The sequence below is a fragment of the Myodes glareolus genome, chromosome 6, assembly GCF_982192425.1.
Source record: "Myodes glareolus chromosome 6, mMyoGla1.1, whole genome shotgun sequence".
NCBI classification, from domain to species: domain Eukaryota; kingdom Metazoa; phylum Chordata; class Mammalia; order Rodentia; family Cricetidae; genus Myodes; species Myodes glareolus.
This window is the reverse complement of record NC_142031.1, coordinates 51,731,268-51,750,194: the sequence shown is the minus strand read 5'-3', so window position 1 is coordinate 51,750,194 and position 18,927 is coordinate 51,731,268. Positions and strand designations below refer to the sequence as shown.

Genomic DNA, 18,927 nt, shown 5'->3' with positions numbered 1-18,927 from the left:
CAAGGAATAAGAAGGGAAGAAAAACATATAGACTAAAGAAAGGTAAAAAGCCCAGAGTCAAAATGCAGTTAAAGGGAAATGGAATAACTTGTGTTAGAAATGCTAGCTAGAAAGAAGCCATGCTAAAGAAGAATAAGTCTATGTGTGTTTATTTAGGAGCTGGGCGTCAGGCTTTCTCAAAAGAAAAGAAAAACTACATGGAGCATGGGCCTCTAGTAATATGTGTGGGACATTACCTTGATTATGTAGTAGAGGTGGGAAGACCATCTACTTTGGGCAGTACCATTCCCTAGGCAGAAGCATTCCCTAGGCTATCCTGGACCCTAGAGGATCCTGGACCATGTGAGTGGAGAGCATGAGAACTAGCAATGCACTTGCATTGCTCTCTGCTTCTGACTGTGGATGTCACAGGATGGGTCGTTTCAAGCTCTGGCCACTCTGACTTCCCTGCCATGGTGGACTGACACCTGGAACTGGGAGCTAAAATAAACCCTATCTCCCCTGAAGTTAGCCTTTATTGATTTTGCAAGTTAGTTCTTTTTACCTTATTCCTTTTGCTTTGCTGTTGACATACTCTGAAAACATTCCAGTTGGGATTTAATTCCTTGTGATGAAAATGGGGCCTCCATCTCTATCATTTGCCCTATATTAATAAAATAGTGCTTATCTCATATGTTCCTAACCTGGGAAGTTATTTCCTTTGGGGGTTCCATGGCAGAGGCTGTGCTGTGCTTGTTTTTCACAGCACACATCTGATGTGGTTGTATCTGGAGTCCAGATTTTTAACCATTTGTTTCCCAGCTAGAGCAAGGCTGCACTCTTCGTTAATTTCTGTTTCCTTTAGATGGAGCTTTCCCTGATCATTAACATCAGCTGCATCATTTTTTTCTTCTGGCTGTGACAAAAATATCTGAGAAAAGAAACTTAGGGAACTATTTATTTAGGCCTACACTTAAAGCTTACTGTGGCAGGGAAGGCACTGGAGGCACCAGTGTGAGGTAGTTGGTCCCCTTGAACTCTTAGCTGAGAAACTTAGAAAAATGAATGCTAGAGCTCTATCTGTTTTTTCCATTTTATTTAGCCCAAGACTCCACCAAGCCATGAAACCGTGACCCTCATATTTAATGTGGGTCTTCCTACCTCAGTTAAAGAAACCTAGAAATTCCATCAAAGTCATGCCCAAAGAATTATCTCCTAAGTGACTTTTCAATCACATCAGATTGACAATTTTAATCAATTTTAATCACAAGTCCAGCCCTTGTCAGTTTGACAGCCAGGCTTACCTCTTTTAAGTCATAACCTTCCACTCTGTGCCCCCATGGGTTCATGGTCATCTCACAATGCAAAATACATCCATTCCCTTTCCAGCTGTCTCCATGGACTTTAATAGTTTCAAAAAAAAAAAAAAAGTAGAGTGCATAGTCTCTTCTGAGACTCAGGCAGTCCCTCAGTTGTGAGCCCTGTAGTAGCCAAAAGCAAGTCACATACTTCCATCACACAGTGGTACACAATAAAACATCCATTCCAAAGAGGAGAATGGTTGCATAGCTGAGAAAGGGCACAGAGAAGCATGACTGAAACCCAACAGATAGAGCACTACTAGATCCTAGAGCACTACTAGTTCAGCGTTTGGAGCTCGTGAAGGAACCATAAGATTTCCAACAGCCTTGGCCAGCCCTACCCTTCCAACTCTTCCAAATGCAACCTCTCCCTTAAGCCAGATCGACTCTGTGCCTCTATCTTTCTTCGGCGAATGGACATTGGTCCTGACGCCTCCAAGATCCTGGGTGCCATAACAACTTAGATTTCCCATTCATGCATTTGTACAAAGGACTTTTGACTGCCTTTTTGCATGGATTCTGGCTTGGTCACCAATCTGCTGGCCTTGGTGTCTCTCTAGAACTGTGATACACATTTCCCCGATACTCACTCTTGCGCCTCCCAAGTTCTGGTGGGTGCTCAGGATGCAGCCTGGATGCCCTTTGAACAGCAGCTGTAGTAGCTGCTGTGTGCTGACCCTGGGGAGACATTTCCCAAGGTTTTATTAATAATATTTCTTAAATTTTTAATTAAAATATAATTATATCATTTTTCCCTTCCATTTCCTGACTCCAACCCTTCTCACACCCCTTTTATTCCTTTTCAAATTCGTGTATATATAACAGTAATAACCTACGTGGCTTTTGTTTTGGATTTGTTTTTATTGAGCAAGGAACTCCTTCAGTAGCATTCCGACTTCAGCCTCTCTTTTCTAGTGAATTTGTTTGATCACAGCTTGGAGATCTCCCATGGCAAAAAAAAAAAAAAAACCCTAGACAAGCCTAGAGGTCTGTCTCCTGTGTAACCTATATCATCATGAGCAAACATAAATGAGTCATGAACATCCAGTAGCAAAACTCAGGTAAACCAGCTTCTAGATTTATATGGAAGCCTGTCTGCTTCCTGTGCTTTCATCTGTGGGCAAACTGCATCCGAGGCAACACAAAGGGCCCTGTTTGTGCACATACATGTAGAAACCAGAGCCTGTTCAGAAGTCTAGAGAGCAGAGAGACTGCTCCTTTCTACACACCAAGAGATACACTTCATTGTTAACCGATGCAATAAGAACACTTACCCTACAGCTAGAGATATGACCTATGGTTTACATGTATCTCATATTTTAAAATACAAGTAGCATCTAGGACTTATTTTCTTTGTCTGAATTTGGAGGGCTTACCTATCTATAAGAAGGGACTGTGTATTTAAAAAGTATTTTCTCTTGGAAATAAATAAGAGGCGAGCTTTATGTTTTCCAATGGTGACAGGCTTTAATTTTTGAAGTGGGTCCCTAAGAACGATACACACGATATTCTAAGAAACTTAAGAGAAAGATTGATATTTGGATGCAAATAGTTTTATTGTGTAGTTTAACTGTAAACTCTGGGTAGGTTTTAATTTAAATGGCCTTTCAAGTGCCCTTCCCCCCTCACCTCCCCCCGCCCCCGGCCCGTCTTCATGCACCCTGTACCTGATTTTACCCTTCGAAGACATCCTAACTTAACAAGTCCATCCACACTCCCATTGCTGAGCACAGGCTGGAGCGGCCCTGTGCTCTTGCTCCGTGGCTTTGCTTCGTTCATCTTTTTCTTTCTTTCTTTTAAATCATGTGTGTGCTGGCCTCTTCAGCTCTGAAGACAGGCAGCGGTGGGTGGGGAGGATCCCAGTGCTTCAGGGGAACCTGGCTGGAGAAGGCAGTTATTGCTGAGAGGATGAGGTTAAAGGCAATGCTTCCATGGTGAGAGAAGAGCCCCTTGGCAGTGGATTCCAGGGGCTACTTACCTTAAAGACAAAACATCAGTGTATCAGCCTGCCATATCAGAGAGACACCCAGGGCACCTGCTGTCCAGACCAGGTGAGGCAACATTATACTACAACACGTGCATGCTCTCTCCCCATCCCCAACCCCAACTCTCTGTCTCTCTGTCTTTCTCTCTCTCTCTCACACACACACGCACACACATTCATGTGTACATATATATAGACACATAGGTATAACAGAAGCAGTGTCCTCCTTCTGACATACGTGTATCTGTACATACACATGCATACGTGTGAGAAAAGATAAAGATAAGCATGTGATTTAAAATATGAAGGTTCTACCGGGTGGTGGTGGTGCACGCCTTTAATCCCAGCACTCGGGAGGCAGAGGCAGGCGGATCTCTGGGAGTTCGAGGCCATCCTGGTCTACAAGAGCTAGTTCCAGGACAGCCTCCAAAGCAACAGAGAAACCCTGTCTCGAAAACCAAAAACAAAAACAAAAAAATTAAAAAAATAAATAAAATATGAAGGTTCAGTATTATTTGGGGATTTCTTTCTCCATCTAAAATGTACCCATTTGAACCCTGAGGTGGTGCCCACTATGCCACCTGGCTGTGTAAAACTTCCTGGGCTTTTTATACTTAGGTTTTGTGGAGAGATGCTTTGTCTTTCAAAGAAAGGAAAATAAATTCTCGTTCTACTCAAATTTCAGTTCTAATGCCACTCTGTAGTGACCACAGAGCCTGCGGATGGTCTATGAGTGCCTGTGTGGGAAGCTGGGGAGCAGTGTTGGGGACACAGGAGAATACATGCTCCCATTTTTTTCTACTGACTGTGAATGATTCCCGTTCTTCGCTTCACAGAACATCCGATCTGGTGCCCAATCAGCTGAAAAAGCTGCACAGACGTCATTAGTTCTGGGGGTGGGGAGAGGAGATGAAGGTGTGGGGAGAGAGAGAAAGAGGGGAGAAGGCTGCAGCAGCTTGCCCCTTGTGGAGTGGAGTCCCCACCAGGGCAGCTCTATCGATTTCCGACTCACACTGTAGCAACAGGACTACCAAGCAGGAGGAAAAAAGCCGCATCTCAGAAGCAGGGATTACAGAAGAAAAGGAAAGCTTGGTGCTGGTGGCTCCCCCTCAGAATCCTTTATCTGTTACCAAGAGAGCAGTTGAGAGAAGGACATTGAGTGATCCCTTAACGTGGGGTAGAATGGACAGGGAATGTGCATATAAATGAGCTCAGAAAAATTCCTCGTTCTACCTTCCAAGCTGTTTCTGTTCTTTGTGTGTGTGTGTGTGTGTGTGTGTGTGTGTGTGTGTGTGTGTGTGTGGTTTCTCTCTCTCTCTCTCTCTCTCTCTCTTTCTCTTCTCTTTCTTTCTTGGAAGGGGATGTAATGATCCCTTTAACAAAGCCTAAAAATTTTTTATAAGGATATTTAAAAAATATGGCTTATTGAAGGGAATCTTCAAGCTATGCCTGAGAATTTTGAAAAGAAATGAGATTTGTTTTTCAATCAATTTTATGCAATAATTGCATCATTTGGTGGCTTCCATTTAGGGCTTTCAGCCTGTATTTTGCATGAGATCTGGGGGACAGAGACAGTCTGGTAGAAACTCGTCAAGCAGGAACAGGCTCCACCTGGGCTGCTTCTCACACTGGGCTTTGAGCCAGAGAAGCACATTATTAGGTGACCCCCACCTCCCCCAAGCTCTGTGACAAAAGCTTGGGCTAGAAATCCCTGTTTCTGGTCTTGGTTTTTAGGCAACCACCACCATGCTGAGACTTAGCCATCACTCTCCTCAGAAGAAAGACAGCGAAGTTCAGTTTTAAAATAACAGCGTTGTCAGGCGGGCTGTCTGCATGTGAGCAGCAGAAAATTAGAATCAAGCAGTCCATACCCCCCACCACTCCACAACCCCCGTGGCACACACATGTGAGCACACACACACACACACACACACACACACACACACACACACACATGCACGCACACACCACACACTCAGCAGTTGGTTAAGGGGAAAGGGTGATACCTTTTTAAAAACCGAAAGGCAGTAAGCCATTATTAGCAAGAGCTATATTGAGCTTGCTTGTCAGACAGGCAACAAAGCTGAGCTCCAGTTCCGCCCAGACATGTGCCTTGCCATTTTCATTTTAATCAGCCTGCTTGGGATGGCTGCTGATTCATTTTGCAGGATGTCCCCCTGGGAGCCAAGGTGGAAGCCTCCGGCGAGCTGCTCTTGCATCTAGGCAGGATGCAGCGGGGCACGCAGAGGGGAGAGTGAGGAGGAGGCTCGCGGGAGGGGAGCTCATCCACAGGCTCACTCCACAGCTCAATATGGCTAGTTAGCCCGTGCTTCATGAAACCCGGGCTACTGCAGAAAATATAATGAAAGAAAGAGAGAGAGGAAAAAAAAGTCGGATCGTGGGATCGTCATTTCATTACCCAGTAACCGCCCCCTCCACTTGGAATGCTGGCTCTCTTCATGGTCAGCATATACATACATGCATATATACGTATATATATATTATTTACCTGGTAACTAGCTGGGGTGGTATACCTGATTTAGCTGCAGACTTTGATTTGTAGGACTGACAACCTTATTATGCAGTGAGCTTATTATTGATATTATTCTGCTCTCGGTTGCCATGGCCACCTTGTGAGAGACATTCAATTTTCTCTCTTCCATCATCATTATCTATGAGGCCATCTGTTGTGGAAAATGAATTCAGCCTCATTTGCATGACTGATAAGCAATTTTTTTTTTATCTATTTAACAGAAGGTCATATGCCGGGGATTTGGAGCTCGTGAAAAAAAAAAAGTGGAAAAAAAAAAGAGCCTGGGAGAGGAAGAGTGGGGCTGTGTGCATTAGGGGCTGGATGTGGAGGTGAAGCCGCTCTCTTAGGCCCGCTAGCCTCTCCTACTGCATGTGTCATTCCTGCCCGGACGACATTTTTTTTCCCCTAAGCTACTGCACACAAAACAGAGTGACAGAGCGAGAAAGCTTTTCCCCACAGCCTTCTTGGAGGCCCCCTGGTTTCTCACCCATTGTTGGTGGGTGTATTTCAATTTTTTTTTTTTGGATTCCCTGGACTGTGGGTTATGAAATCAATGCTCGCTGAAGACAAAAGCAGCCTTCCCTGCCTCTCGGTGCTATGCGTGGTCCTCCTCGGCCTCCCACTTGTGGGGGAAAGGGTTTTCTCTTTCTGTGTGTTTTGAGCCAGCACAGTTACCAAAATTGAACTTGCCGTCACTTGTGAGCGGTGCGGGCATGGTGTGAGGTACGTGATGCTCATTAGGTTAATTCTTTGGACTCAGGGGTCAGGATCTGTTTTGCTGTAGCCCAAGGCTTCTGCTGCAGTCTTATTGTTTGCTCCTTTTTAAAGTTATTTTTATAGCATGACTGGTTAGCCGGAAGGCTCCTGAGGTCTTCAATCCTCAGAAGCCTGTCTTTAGAGCAAAAATGGGTAATAGATTGCATGCCTGAGCAATGATTTTGTTTATAAGAAGAAATAAAAATGAGAAAAACGAAAAACTTGCTGCATGTGTGGAGGTCGGTGATTTGAGCTGAAGTAACTTCCTGAGAGTGTGGGTAACTTCACTTTACAAACAAGGGAGAATTTTTATGCAATGGCTGCGGGAATTTTAGCTACTCCTGAGGCACTGTTGTGTTTGTCCAACTATTAAAAAAAAAGTTAATTGATGTTCATTAAACTGGTAAAATCAAATAAAGACTTTTAACAATAACCTCAATGTTTGAAGTTCATAATAACAAAACAGCACTTAATTTATAACAGAAATATGTTTCCTAAAATCACTTCATAAACAAAAAGTTGAGTCTTCACACTCTTGCTTGCAGATAGATCTGAATAAACAATAAATAATATAAATATTTACAAGAGTGTGAAAGATACAAAATATACAATAGAGTTTGAATTTAGCATTAATTTAGTCATGACACATTTCTTATACCATGGAAACTATGTATGTTATAGACCATTATGTTATCTACTTAATTAGGATAAAGTAGTTTGTGTAGCAACTCTTTTGTTCAAGTGTTTATACTTCTTGCTAACACCACAGACAAAAGCATCTGCAACACTCTCATGAGCTTAAAACCGTCTTCCTAATTATTCAGGTTCTTAAAAGTGATGTAGTTTTTGCAATGAAAAAGTAAGTTACCTTTTTACATAGATAGATACACACTTACTTTAAAAATGGAAGTGTTTTACTCAAAATTCCTTCCTGAAAACAGTATCGTAGGATTCCTGTAAGTTTAACACCCCCAAAACTCCAAGCCCAAAGTGTTGATGGTATACTTTAAATATAACTATGCTATGTCCACCACCCCAAAGAACTTTATTGTTTTTCCTTCCTTGATTGACCCAAAGGAACATGAATAAATAAATTCCCTCAGTAAAGAAGTCAACTGGCTAAAACTCTCCTTAAAGTTGTACTTTAATATTAGATTTTATTTATTGTAATATTTGTTTATGATAGACCACTGCAGGGGTGTTTGTATGATGGAACAATACTTGGTACAGTTCTTGAAACTCTCACTGTGACCCCCCACCCCACATCAGACATTTAAAACATATTTTAGCTTGAGTTTGGAGAAAATAATATTGAATGTTAGTGACACAGTTGAAAGCCTCAAACTGCAAAATCTGGGCAGTTTGTGAAGATTCCTGCAATCGTGTTTTCCCTAGCAGGCTAGCAGCAGGGTGGTGGCTGGATCCACAGTGTACTCTGACGGGCTGTGCGGCTGCCTTTTGCTTTCTACCTTCAGCCTTCAGATTTGTGAATCAGATCTGTCAAGTTCTGCAAATCCTCGGACAGAACACAGTTGATTTCCCCCCCTCCCCCTCCCAAAGTTAATCACCATCTTGGTTGGCTTCCTCCTTGCCTCCCTGACATTTGACTGCTGCTAATTCACTGATTAATCTCATTAATGTGATTATAGCAGGATTTGGAGCTGGCCGCCATTGTTCTGTAGACAGTGCTATTCAGGCTGAGCACTTTCCACCCCATTCAGTTTGCTGTGATTTTTCAAAGGCTGGTGGAGGGAGCCATTGTGATAGGGGTTTCTGGCTTCCTTTCAGCACCGGGAGCTGTCCGTGGCAGATAGCAATTGCATTCAGCAGCGACTTCCTACAGGTTCACTGTCGAAGTGAAAATGGCTCACTTTCATCACCTTAATGACGGTGCTCACTGAGGTAGAAGCCGAGTGGTGTTTATGGTCACAATTGGATGTTTTGAAGATGGTGGCAGCCCAGATCTGTTGCGGGTGGTTTTTATTTCGTAAAGACGTTGCAGCTGCCATTGCATGCACATGTTTATAAATATCAGACACCAGAATCTGCCAAAATAACGCATGTGATTTTGGGCTCCAAACTACAAGCATTACGACTTTGGAAGTGGACGCTCTTTACCTCAATGTGTCTGGTTATTAGTACAATTAATTTTTTGAAAAGATGAGTCAGGGTTACCTGGTACCCTGTGTGACAGGGACAAGCCTATGCAGTGAAACTTGCACCCAGAGCCACAATCAATGCCAGATTCATGGGGCTACATTTGAAGCTAAGGCCAGGGTTGAGGCCCAATAACTTGAGAACACTTATGACTGATACACAAAAATTCTTAAAGGAACATGAACCTACAATGTTCTTTAGAATATATAGCTGCATGAGCTTGATTTAAAAACATGTAGCTATGGTTGGGGGGTCAATGTTCATTAATGTGGCATCTTTATTCTTCCTGCCACTTTTTAAAACCTAATTTAATTTAATTTTTACTGTTTTAAACATTTTGACCTCTATTCCCTGTCACCAACCGTTCCACCCTCTGGTGATACCTGTTCATTTTCTTGACCAGCCTTAAAAAAGGAAATGTAAATGAAAGTTATTTTGCAATGTCAAATATTTTAAAAAGTTTTTCCTGTCTGTTTCTATTATACAGAGAATTTTCAAATAATGAATTTGCAATTTGAGTATTCATTTGCTTTGTTAGCTCTAGCTTAGAAATGCACCATGCGTACAACTTTAAAAAGATGATTACACCCGAGGGTAATTTTGCTAACAAAATAATATTTTAAATGTCACATGTCTAAACTAGACATCCTATGTCTACCTGCAAGTTAATCTACTTTGACGGAGACCTGTTGTTTTAAAAATACATATCATCCATCCTAAAACACTGCTTACTTACTCTGCATCCCAGTAGCTGCACTTTAAATTCTAAACAACTGAAAGTTTTAGTCACTCATGTGTTAAAAAATAAATCCACTTTATGGAACAAGAGAAGACAATGAGGTTCCCTTGGTAGGGACCAATCTGCCCTGAACTTGAACTCAACTGGCTACCCACTTTCCTCAAGGGCTGTGTTTTCTAATCAATAACTAGTTTTTCAAATGCATCTAATATTTGGCCAGGAAGTCTGCCGAGTCCCCCAGAATCCTGCCCGGGAAGCCAGTGAGGGGCAGGCAAAAGAGCTCCAAGCTGCTTTGCTCTCAGGTAGATCGGTGCAATGATCTTTCAAGTTTTTAAGAATCTCTCTCTCTCTCTTTTCTTTCAAAATTGGAAAGCATTCCTTAGCAAGAGTAACAGGAGGTATAAACTTGAACAAAAACTTGCAAAGCATTAAAATGGGTCTTACGAAGCCATTTTATCCCACTGCATAATGTAATGCCCCAACTGACACCCATCTATCTGTACTCCAAACTAAAGATAGCTGATGCCGCCAAGTTAAATAATAAAGTAGTTTATGTGTGTTTTGTTTTGGTGTGTGCATGAGGGGGGTTGATATCTAAATGACATCCACGGCTAGTATTTTTAATAAACATTTTAAGTTGGCATATCCCATATATTCGTATATTGCTTAAAATGGTTATAATTGATGCTGGGAGTAATATTAAGGATTCTACTTCTTGTCAGTTATTGTGTGCTTTTTTTCTGACCTCAGATGATTTTAGGGAAACAGCTACCCATTTTCCCATCAGTTGGCTATGTTTCAATGCTCTGGACTCAGTTTGGAGGATGTTTCTGTTCTCTTCCTTCCTCCTTCCCTCTCTCCCTCTCTCTTCCGGCCTCCCGGCCTCGGCCTTGCTCTAACTCTGCCCTTGCTTATGGCTCAGCCTCCCTCTCTTGTCTCCATCCCCTCCACACCTGCATTGTTCCAGCACACACAATGACTGCGACTCTTCTCACAATGAAAGTGTTTTTTAGCATCGCCTTTCTAATGAGCCCTCGGGGTATCTGCAGGAGTAATCAGAGATGGCAGAGAAAATGTAATCCAGGTGTGAGAAAGCTAGAGAGGATCCAGAAGTGCTTATTTATTGTATGAAAAGGACACTGACCAACCTTGCTGCCTCTGGGCTGGTGGGTAGGAAGGAAATGCTGGGAATGCTAGAGCTCTCTCTGGAAGAAAACGGCCCATGGGGGGGATTCGTGGGGGAGTAGGGAAGGGGAGGGGAGTGTTATGATGACAGTGGACAGGGCATTGTCTGTAGGAAGATGGAGGGGCACTGGGTGTCCCCAGCAAGCCTCCTTGTGGAGAGCTATGGAGGTTTCCGGCAGGGTACTGGAAAGGGAGCAAACAGTACCCTGTGTAGTAACCATGCACCAGGCAGATGCTCTTCAGAGGAATTACCTCTGAGAGCAAGAAGAGGGTGTTCCTGGGACCTTGGGACTGCTGTCAGTCTCCCTCAGAAACCAGTCTGCACTGTGCCTATGGAGGCCCCCAGTGGCTGATCCGTGGGCTCTGCCTTGCACTCCTGTGCACAGGGCTGCCAGTGCGGGTCCTGATGGGAGGGGTGGAGGGAGTACAAACAGGAGGGATCTGTGACCACACGTGCCTGGGGCTCTCCATGGCAGCCGAGGAGCTGCGTGAGTGAGACAGACTGCTGAGGAGGACTTGCTGATGGCCACCAACTCTTCCGCAGAGAGGTACCTCTTCCTTTTCATTTAAAGGTGACATGTGGTTGCTTATTTGCCTGGCTGCTGCAGCCCCCACCTCCTCTGAGCAATGTCTGATCGTGTCTTAAGTACTTCCCAAAGCCATTTCTCCACCTGCCTGGACACCTTCCACTCTTGTCTGGTCGCACCCTGTGACAGAAGGGCATGATTTGGGGTACAAAGGGCCAACAATGGACTCGCTTGGCCACAGCTGCCCCTCAGGTAAACATGCCTGTGGGCTGCTTGTCTGAAATCTTCCCAGAGTTGTTCTCATTAGGAGTCTGGATATTCAAGCTAGCTTTCAGGAGAGGAGAGGTACTAAGTAAGCAGCCTTTATAATCTAGTGTATGCCTTTGCAGTGTGCTCAGAGGCTGGGGAGGGAGGGGGACAGCAACAACCACAGAGAAGCATTTGTTGCTTGCCTAAGTAGTCATTTATAAAATCAGCAATTAAAAAAATAAAATGAAAATGAAAAGAGCAAATGCTACAGAAAGTCATATAGCTGTGTTCTCTTTTGTGTTTTTTGGCATCTTACTGGGTCTGCTCTTTTTTAGAATAAACTTTTTCTGTTTTCTTGTCAAACGATACTAATGCTGGTATCTAGGGCTGGCAATGCTGAAAGTTACTCAGAGAATAGTTCTGCCCTCTTGTTTTAAAGGAAAATGATAAAAGGAGCGTGTGCCGGGATGGGATATTGTAACGTGGCTGGCAAGCCAGGGACACAGTAGCAACCCCTTCGTTAACTCTCTGGTGCCCGCTCTTCTGTCTTAAGAAGTGGCAGGGAGGTCTGGATGCTTTTTTGTTTTGTTTTTGTTTTGATATGCAGCCCCATAGCTGTAGTTCCAGTGAAAACAGCAAGGTTCTGCTGACTTTTTTGAGGTTTCTTGGACCATGATATGCATTTACCATAACGTCAACGGTAGGGGAGATTTTCTGAGACACTTCACCTAGCGGGTAGCAGCCAACAGCCAGCCTGCGTATTTAGAGTTCTCATCTATTACATTAAATACAGCACTGCACATCATACACCCTGCTCTAGAGATTTAGAGGCCTGTGGGTACAGTGTAGGAAGCACACAGCACACATCCCAATCTTGTCTGACTGCTGAAAGCCTAGTCAACAGGAAGGCTAGAAATTACTGGTTTTTAACTCACAGCTGTTAGGTGGAGAAGCATCTAGATCAGCGATGAAGTTAGGGCTTGAGGAAATGGCTGCGTTGTGTATTGCTTAAAGGACAGCAGCCCGAGCAGGGTAAGTCAGCAGGATGCTCCCGGTGTGCCTCTGCGGCAGCGATGTGGTCTCTAAGGAAACCTGTGCCTGATGCTCGCAGCCTGGGCAGTGCTGACGGCCCAGGGCCGTCTGTCTGCTGCCTGCTGATGGAGGCTGCGCCGCATCCACCAGGCAGGGCTCTGCACGCATGCCCGTCTTCCCCGGCGTTTAGTGGTGTCAACTTATTAATTTCCATCTTCGACTTCAGGCCTGTTAGTTTCCTGTCTGAAAGCATTATTACTTTTGTCCATGTGGCAAAATAATTAGCATACAGATGAGAAGTGGCCCCGTGTCTGCGCGCCGATAGAGAGAAGATGTGCGGTTCGAAGTTGATTGGATGAATGGAGAACAAATGGTGGGCGTTCAAAAGCATTAGAAGAGTTTTGTAGTCGCGGAGCAGGCTGGAGAATTTTCTGGGTGAGTCCCTAAGATGGAAGGCAGGGGTGGCTGCCGTGGGAACGACTGCCTGTCAGAGGCTGGCTTAGCTGAAGGTGCGGACAGGGACAGAAGGAGCAGAGAATCCATTCTTCAGGTTTCTCTTTGAAATCCCCTCCAGGTAAATGTGTCCTGTTGTTTCCGGAGCCATGGCTGCGCTTCCCAAAGTGGAGCAAAGTTCAACTCTTAAGGGCAGTAACAAAAGAATAGTCTTTTTGCTGGTGCGTGGGGTGGCCTCTTCATCTATCTTCCACGCGGAAGTGTGAAGTGAAAATGAACTGTTTAGAGATTAGTATTTTCGGAATTTTGCAGCAGCCATTATTCAACGTGTTTAATGAATATTTTCTGGGACAGTGTATGGAGACCAGCAGAATTAGCAAATGCTGTTGTGATGAAAGCCCAGATGTAATGAGTTTTGACTAGTCTATATTTTTCCTAGCTGGAAGGAGATTTGAGCTCATTTAACCAGCTACTTATTGGGGACAGTGGAAACTGAACTGAGGTGTTTGTAGGTCTGTAGGATGCGCAGAGGGGGACATTTTAAATGAGTACAACCTTTGATGCTGAGTTCTTTTCAGAAAAAAAAATGATTTTTTTTTTCCAAGTCAGTTTTCTGAATTCATAAGTAATGATGAAGCTTTCTGGAGCCCCGAGTTGCTATTGTCAACAGTGGCACAGATTTCTTACATAATTCTGGGACTACCATGCTGGAGCATGGGTGTTTCCAAATTCAGTTCAAGATCCTGGGTGGGGGGGTGTCACTGATGAGGAGCCCTTCCTTGTCTTAACAATTCCTAGCCTCCTTAGAGGGAAAGGTGTGCATTTTAACTGACCTAATTATTCAGTTTGTTTTTAAAGTAAAACTTGAGGGGAGACCATGATCTTTTAACTGTGTTTCTGTAGTTTCATGGATATTTTGGAGCATGTCATGCTTTCGTTTTGATTTTGGAAAAGACTTTCCCCAAGTGTCGCTAGACTTTAGAAATGACAGTCAATGTGTGACAGGAAAATACAACTTTGGGGGGAGGCTGGTGGGTGTGATCTGTTTGAAAACGCGTGCCTGTATAAAAAGGAAAATCATAAATATCTTCAGTGAGCCCAAGCCTCAGGTGTGACAAACAGGGAGCAGGCTTGTCCCTGATATGTAGAACTTGTCTCTGACCATTTTCTTGGTCAAGTTGCAAGTTTCTGAACAGTCATATTAAGATTTTTTTTTGCATAATAGGGAAATTTTCAATTTTTCCATGAATGCATATTTACATACTTTTTTTTGTCTATTGTATTTTTTAAATTAGCTAGTAAACTAGAATGAGGGAAACAAAAAAACCTCAGGTTTTAAATGTCTAGCCCAGAGTGATGAATTCCCAAGAGTTCTTGTTTTCCTGAGCTCCTCATCTGGGGGAGGCTGCATTGCACGCTCTTCTCCAGGCTGGCTTCCTTTCGGAGTTGAGCCCATCTCGATGGGCGAAATAACTCTTTTGTTTTCTGGTTATAACTTTCTTGGAGCAGACACCAGCCTTTCTTTTTTAACCTCTGCTTGGCCATTTAGAAGCAGGGAAGCCCTTGAATGTCACTTATCCGCGACGCTTCCTTTGTGCCCAGCTGCCTCTCACAGGTGAAGTCCATTTTTTTTTTTTTTAGGGCAACAATTATGTCACAGGAGTTTCCACTTGAGGGAGTTAGTTTTGCCGCTTGTAGCCCTGTCGGTGCCAAGGCTCCTTGCAGTTGATAAGGACTTGATCCAAAGACAATGAGATGTCCCCGAGAGCTGTAAATATGCTCATGTGAGCCAGCCTGAGAATGTGGTGTCTGAGGAGACTTTTTATTTTTTATTTTTATTTTTTTAACTTTTCATCTGAGGTTGAATATCAACTTTGGGAGAGATTATGACCTTCCATGGCTAAATCATGCAATTCATCCACGAGATTCCAAACGTCAGGTGCCTGCCTTAGCTGCTCTGTTTGCAGTGGTCGCACTGGGGGGATTGCATCTCAGGAGCTCTGCCCTGTGCCACATGCACTGCCCATAAGGCTCCTGCTGCTTACAAACGGGGGGGGGGGGATGTCAACAGTTTTCTTCCAAAATGTCACTTGACCTTATTTCCTTCGGTGTTCTGTGGCTGTGGTATGTTTTCCCACACTGAAGAGAATGTGCTGAGCCCTTCCACGGTTTCTAAAGTGTAAAGCATGTATGTTTTTCAGGTCGCTGGGATGAAAGTGTTGTGTGGGGGCTATAATATGTGAGTCGTTGGGCTAATCCGTGCATTGTGTAAACCTGCCTGAGATGTCTGTGAGTGCTCATTGGTATAGTTGTCAGAACTTTGTGACTCCATCCTGTGTGCTGTCTACTTCCTGCTGAAGTCTGATGGTTTAGGCAGCACACTCCTCACATTGCCTTGAGAAAATCACCCCAACTGAGCGTTTGCTCCAAATGTTGTTTTCAGGTGGGGTATCAAGCTTGGAACTCTAAATCAAACAACTCAGAGATAAATAATGTATTGGTGGGGGGGGCTGCTTTTTTTTTAGTGCATCGGCAAGGATTGTTGCAGGATTTCCAGCTCCAACATGGCCTTGAGAGGCACCTAAGCCATTGTCTAAACTGAACCACAGTGTGTTCTAATCTGTACTCACAGAGGGTCTTGACAAAAGTCAGCACCACTCCTCAGTTCTGGGGGCTCCTGCGTCCCCGAGTCCTGTAGGCAGGGGACAGTTCTCGTAGGCTGACCTTAAATTTGGTGCTGTCTCCTCTTCCTGGTCCAGGCATTCCCTTAGCCTGTGCCATCTGAGCAAAAGCTGAACGCACAGTGCACTGTCGCCATGAAACAATGCTAGCCAGACTGGTGGTGGAAATAATCCAGTCTGCAGGGCACCCCATAGAGAGCCATCAAACCGAGTCTGCTCTGGAGCTGTCTATGAGAGTGTGAACATTCAGAAATCAATGCTGCATCTGCTGGTGGACCCTCCGGTTCCCTGAAACCCCCACCTGCCTAATGCATCTGGGCAAGAGCTTTCAGAAGCCGGCTTCCTTCAGGATAAATTTAATACGTCTTGAGGGCCAGGCGCAAGCAAATTGATTCTATCTCTGCAGCAGGAACACTCGTAAACATCTGTAAGGGTACAGATCCTCAGCAACTCCAGGATGAGAGGATGCTATTTTGTGAAATATTCTAAGCCTACTCCCTTCATACCTCATGCCAGCATGGCATTTTTTAATTAGGAAGTTGATTAAAAAGGGCATGGCAGACCAGGATGTGTGGTCCTTTGGCACCCATCCAGCTGTTTGTTGATGGAAGTGTGGAAGGGATTGCCCATCACCCAGTTCGGGAAAGAGAGAGAATCGGCATTGCTACAGGGCAGAGGGGTGTTAAGAATGGGGCAGCCCTGCACTGTGTACTGAAGGCAGTTGGTTGTGGTTCCCTCTGTGCAAAGCCTTCCTGCAGACAGACTTGCCAGTTTCCTCCATGACCCAGGTCACGTGTGCTTTGCAGATACCTGGGAACACTAGGCAGCTCTGTGTATTACAATGAAGAATTCTGGGCTTCTGGCTTTCTAGTGGTCAATAGGAAAAGTCATAATTGTTTGCATTTTCTGGATGGGCACCTCTCTTGACCACATTTCCTGTGGGCAGTCTCAGGAGTGATAGCTAGCCCTTCTAAACTCTAGGGTGCAGTACTGTCAGCCTCAGCAGTAACTGGTTTTGTTTTTGGCTATTTTTTTTCTTTCTTTTAAAAGGAAATTCTTTTCTTTACAGGATCTTTTTTAGAGCTTGAAGTATATTATCACAGGAATAAAATTTTATGCCTACTTGTAGTGTTCCCATGGCCAATGTGGTGTAAATAAGTGCCCTGTTATGAACTTAACCCTGTCCATCCTTCTCATTGTTTGCACGCTTCCTGAGATCAAGGGTGCCCGGGAAAGTAGAAACAGATCGGCAGCTAAGACCGACACCGAGACCCTCAAGTCAAGGGAGGGACCCTGGGGCTTTCACAGGATCTCGAGGGAGCTGCTCAAGGCTCAAGACAGGGGACAGAGGGAGGTGTCTTGCCTCCAGTGGGACTGATCAGCTGATTGGCAGCCAGCCTGTCTTTTGTTCTCATCCCCCTTGAAACTGCATACAAGTTTGCTAATTATTTTCAGAGTCTGTGTTTTAGGAAAGTTCAGTGATAGATCTCTAGCCGTCAGCAGCTATGATGGGCAGGCTTCTCAATTCCAGCCTCTTCCCTTGGCAATGTAATGTGGTTAACACTGAAGATAAAGTGTCACTTCTTAAAGTCACTCTCTCCTTCCACTCTTCCGCCACTGACGGAATATCCAGACAGTCCTCACACCTTATGCTCCTACTGTGTGCAGAACCAAGAGAGTGAGAAACATCCTCGCAGGTAGTCAGGACCTAAGAATCTGTCTGTCTGTCTGTCTGTCCAGATGCTGACAAAAGATGATGCTCATACCCGCAGGGCATCTTTCCCCTATTTTACCCAAATAGATTTGGAAATAGATTTTTTTTTTCTCTTCTAATCTAAGCAGAGTGGGCTGAGTTCCTTGTTTCCTCTTCCTGGGTGGTGAATACTCTGGTGGTCTCCTGAATATTAGCATAATTACATAACACTGCATAAGTGTATTTCTCTATTAATTGCATATTGGAGTGCACCTCTTTCTTATAAAAACAAGAAATAAAAGTTCAGCTCTTTTGTGGGTTCTGGATCGTTCGTCTTCTTTCCCATGGCTCCACTCGTGTTGGACACAGAGTCAAGGTGACAAGTCTTTTCTCATTTGAGAATGCGAGACAGTAAACAGAACGGTGTTTTGAAGAAGGAATATTGGTAAATGTCAGATGTCTGTTTCTCAGTTTCTGGACATTTCAAAACTGTGGGTAGCAGGGATCAACAACAGCCATGGGTGGGGTGTGGTTAAGGCCTCTATTTGCTAACTGAGGCCCAGTCTTCCAGAAGACAGACAGACCTTTGGGCTAGCCACCATCCCTGCTAGATGTACAGTATGAGCTGTCCTGCCACTGTGCAGCCAGCAGAAGAGCCATTGGCTACAGAAGCCTCTGGCAGCGGGAGGAGGAGAATTCAAATGAGAAGCCGGTGAGACATTTAGACACAGGAGCTGCCACCTTGCCATGCAGCAGATTTCACTGAATGAACCTGTCGGTTCAGGGTTAAAATCCTGCCATTAAATCCTCTAACAGACAAGCGTGGTTAGGGTTAAATTTTTATATTCTCTTGGAGTATGGGAAAGCGAGTGCTGCAGGCATCAGAACGCCACATATCTTTCTTAAATAGAATCATATTGCATAAAGCAAGAGGTTTGGGTAGCCAAGTGCTCACATATGACAAGACAGAGATGCTAACCAGGTATTTAGGTAGATTCTAGTCTCATTTTTATTTGTCCTTTGTCTTTCACGGGATGTGTGACTCTACACTAGAATTCATAACCCCCCCCCCCCCCCAATGCGCTTCCCAATGCCCTTTCCTATGATCCTGAGAGGAGTCATGGAGGCCTTGCCACCCAAATATTCTTTGGCTAATTTGTTGTTACTGGGATATTGTTAGCTCCAAAACAACCCTTCTCCCTCAGAGACCCATAGTGCACGCCAAGCTGTGTCATGTCCATCCCCTAGGGACGCACCGGCACACCTGTTTACAAACGGGCTGGGCCACCTGTTCCTTCAGCTTCAGCGCTAATGATCAGAAAAGGGGTCTGATCAGCAGGGTCGTGTGAGTGGTAGACATCCATGGTGAGCCCACAGGTCCCTTCGAACATGTAATGCCAATAGCTGTCTGGTCAATTTCGAGTAAGTTAGAAAATACACTCAACCCGGAGCCACAGACTGAATCCCGAATAGCAACGATCCAGAGACTAGGTGTGGAGTGTGTGTGTGTCAGAACTGGTTCAGCCAATAAGATCTCATTTTCACCCTTTCCCAGGCTGCATCTCTTAAATGAAGCAGGTGCAGATGAAAGTTTCCTT

General features: G+C 44.4%; 1 protein-coding gene across 19 annotated transcripts in view; it reads left to right on the top strand.

Annotated features, from left to right (window-relative positions):
- Nucleotides 1-6,127: 6,127 nt before the first annotated feature.
- Myt1l (myelin transcription factor 1 like) overlaps nt 6,128-18,927 on the top strand; it is a 393,213-nt gene continuing 380,413 nt past the window's right edge. For 3 of the 19 annotated variants that reach the window (XM_048439837.3, XM_048439842.3, XM_085690819.2), the window contains exon 1: nt 12,598-12,937. The gene's annotated coding sequence lies outside the window, so the exon portion shown is untranslated. Of the gene's footprint in view, nt 6,581-11,090; nt 11,243-12,288; nt 12,503-12,594; nt 13,077-18,927 lie in introns of those variants that run through there. The other 16 variants (XM_085690820.2, XM_048439838.3, XM_048439840.3 and 13 more) reach the window with 12 other exon arrangements.